Source organism: Branchiostoma belcheri, unplaced genomic scaffold, assembly GCF_001625305.1.
Source record: "Branchiostoma belcheri isolate BF01 breed outbred unplaced genomic scaffold, Haploidv18h27 scaffold229, whole genome shotgun sequence".
NCBI classification, from domain to species: Eukaryota; Metazoa; Chordata; class Leptocardii; order Amphioxiformes; family Branchiostomatidae; genus Branchiostoma; species Branchiostoma belcheri.
In genome coordinates this window covers 76,056-79,823 of record NW_017803813.1, presented here as the reverse complement: position 1 = coordinate 79,823, position 3,768 = coordinate 76,056, and the positions used below count along the sequence as shown (strand labels likewise).

At 47.6% G+C, this 3,768-nt stretch overlaps 1 pseudogene; it reads left to right on the top strand.

The window, feature by feature from the left end:
* Nucleotides 1–814: 814 nt before the first annotated feature.
* Nucleotides 815–3,768, top strand: part of LOC109470519 — a 51,821-nt pseudogene continuing 48,867 nt past the window's right edge.

The following is a 3,768-nucleotide window of genomic DNA, read 5'->3' as shown; positions in this document are numbered from 1 at the left end:
GGTGGAACAGTGCACCTAAGTGCACCTTTTCAAGGCCACCATGCCCACAGATAAATAGACAATGTGCATAAAAAAATACAAAGCAGTGATACTGTATATACAAAATGCACTTGACAACAGCGCGCAGTGATCAGGCCGTGAGGTGCAGGTTATCGGTATGCTGCGTGTGTTCCCCACATTCCCCCGCAGTACAGCCAGCTCCGTACACGGGCGCCAGAAATATTGTGATTTCGGTACAGCGATGCACTTCGGACGTACTGCATGCATCATTCACAAGACGTTTCGGCATCCATTTTGGCATTCATGCACTTGAGCACAATGATAATATTCTTCGCGAATCGTCTCCTGCTGGAAAACGGCCCGGTGTGTCGTTTATTCATTTTTGTCCTCCCACACGCCTGTATTCCGTAGCTGACGCGCCAGGTTTTTTCTCTCCATTTCCCGCTAATAAAAGTAAACCTCCTCCATCAGGCCTTCCTCCCCATCCGGACGCCTCCACGCAGGCCCTTGGCCATCCACTTACGTGACGTACAGGTATTATTGCCTTCGATTGAATGCCGCTGCATTAATTTTTCCTGGGGGTCAAGCGAGCCACCTCATATTGCAATGAAAGCCCATGAAAGCCCTCCCTTTGAAAATAATTTGTAAATTAATCAAAGCGCTCCCAGAGAGGGTCTCTAAACACCCATTGGGCCTCCCGGTCGCGGGTGCTGCTGGGAAGGGCCGCGTACTTGACACATGATCGCGGGAGGCTGTGTCGGCTTGCCGGCAGTACCGGGCTTATCTCCGTACCTCCACATAATTTTCTCAAATATCAATTTGTGCCTAAAGAGCACCGGCTTTCATCCCCGGCTGGGAATTGCGGTGTAAATTGCCAGGGAACTGACTGACAGTCTAGCGCAGCAATATCGCGCCGGGATCGATTGCTTTGCTGATGAGACCGATACGTCGGAATTGCATTAATCATTGGAGTTATTAAATATGCTGATGCCGTCGGTGGGCGCCGCGACTACAGATGCGCCGTAAGGTGGCCCTACGCGCGACGCATACCGGCTAAGGAAGCCGTTTTGTGAGAGGAGGAGGAGGAGGAGGAACCTCGCAGGTTGTACTGTTCACGTTCGTGCGCGCCGCTGGACCTCGCGATCGCGACCGGACCTCGCCGGGGCCCGGGATGTGCCGGAATTTCGCATTTGGATGCACCGGAGGCGTGTTTTAGCCGGGCGGCGGAACGCGGTCGATACTGCTGCTCCGAGCGGGCGTCGAAAGCTTATATTTCGCTCAGCACCTTGTTGTATCCAGCCTCGCGCCATCCAAACTCTGTGGCTGCTGCACCCTCCCTCCCCCGTCCGGTTCATGGTGAGGGGGCCAGCTGCACCCCCCGGAGGGTCACCCCCCTAATGCTTGTGTGCGCTTTCCCTTGTTGCAGACGGACCCTGGAATGCCGGTAAGATGAGGAGAGGAGGGGAGGAATGGGAACTTTCTTGATACCCCACCTGCCGACGCTAGCAAGATTCCGGCGGAGCAGAGGAAAACATGGCGCTAACGCCGCATGTACTGCGCGGCCTGGTCATCTGTGGATTGCTGGCATGGCTGCGGACGGCTTACGGGTAGGTACAGACAAACCTTCCATCCCCCCTCTCCGTAATAACCACAGTTTCGCTCACACATCCCCCTCACAGCTCGCACCAGTGCCCCTTGTCAGAGGCGCCCCCTGGTTCCCATGCATAGCTCACTGTTTGCTCGATGCTAGAATCCTTGCTGTAAAAATTAGTTTTTAAAAATCTAGGGGGGGGGGCGGCGAAATGAATGACGTAGAGGTAAACCGTCAGACGGAATTGTTATCAATGGTTGTGTTATACAGTTTGTGTTTAAGTAGAATTCGACGTCACGGATAAGAAATGTACGTGAGGCCGGAAAGGGGGAGGGTACGAAGACCTGTATTACAGGTGTGTGTTTTCCTAAAGCCCCCATGATAGCCCATGGATTAATCTAACAGCTGTAAACACATGACATATTTCCTGGAATATGTAAGTAGCTTTTACCAGGAATGTGAAAGTAGATTTTTTTTCCAGGAATTTATAAAAAAAAGGATTTGCTTTTCGCGGATGTGAAAGAATTCTGACAGCTAAGCAGTAAACGGTAATTTTAAAATGAATGTCGAGTTGGTTCCCACGCTACTTTAAATCATAATGTGAATGTACATGCAGCTTTTTTCCGGGAATATAAAAAATCTTTGCTTTCCGGGAATGTAATATTGGTTCCCACGCTAGTTCATAATAATGACATTCATTTGTATATAGTGTAAATCTCCTTTTGTATTATATGCGTGTGTTTTTACTATGTTATTTGTTGCATGTATGTTTTTCTCGAATGAACCCTGAAAGAATAGCCTTTTCACTAAAGGGTATCGAAATAAAGAGAGAAATTAAAAAGAGAGAAATTAAAGAGAAATAACACACGTCGTTCCGTCTGCAGGAATATACAGCTATAATCTACGTAAATTCGAATCACCCTCGTTTCTCAATGATGGTGAAAATATAGGAGCATACATGTTTAAGGATTAGAGGCCTTGTCTTATAATAACACACGTCGTTCCGTCTGCAGGAATAGCCCGAGTGAGTCGGGGGGACAGGACGTGGTTAGCGGCACCTCACCGACGGAATTCCTGGACTCCCTTCTGGATGAATACGACGGAAGAATTAGGCCCTACTTTAAAGGTACAAACTATAAAATCTTCTCCTACTCATCTAGTATATAGCGTGTATGTAGGACAGCTAGACTGCCCCCCTCCCTCCCCGTATATACCAAGGACATGATTAGCATTTCTCATCAGGAAAATTGAAGTTTTCCCTAGAGTGAGTTCTGTAGACCGCTTCATCACTGATGTACTGTTGTACACCCCCCCCCCCCCCTCCCACCTCCTCTACAGACCCAGCGAAGGGATGTTGACTTTGCAACCAATATGCATGCAAATGACTCCCGCGCCACCGTAGACAATTTCCCTTGCGCGTCACATGACCCGGTGTTATAAATGTCTCACTGTTGCACCGCTGCTCATATTTCTCACGCGGTCCCCAAAGGGTGTCGGAGCGCTGAGCGAAAAAATCGCGCGAATTATCACAGAAAGGACACACAAGAAAACTAGAAATAAATAGTTTTGTGCTTATAAACCTGCATTTATTCCCTGGTCTCACAGTCACTGACTAAAGCTAGTGGATGCTAGCAGAAACGTCTGACCGTTTCCAAAATCATATCTAGTTGTTTGAGTAACTGCTTTTGGCGTATCTTATGAACTGTTTGTCAGCCTCCGTAGCAGGCTTATAGAACTGGGGGTTAGGTGGTCTTCGGCTCTTTTTTGATTAGCCCAGTACTAAGAAAACTGGGGTAATTCAACCAGGTCGGCTATGTTGTCTATATGCAATCAGAAAATAACACATAAAAGCTCCCAAAGACCCCCCTTTATAACATCTTAATAGCTAAACTCTGTTCTCTTGCTACCTGGACGATACCCATGTTTTGTGATGTAATTTTTATTTTATGTCTAGAGGTGACGTGAATATAAGCATGTTGCTTGAGTGCGTCACCACTATGTATAGTATCTTTGCATGTTGAAATAAAAAAAAGACCCCCCAAACCCCCAGTTTTTGGCTGTTTGTACAGTTTTTGTCTTTTCTGATTAGCCCAGTTCTAAAACGGGGTATTTCAACCAGACCGGCTATGTTGTCTATATACAATCAGAAAATAGCACATAAAAGCTCCCAAAGACCC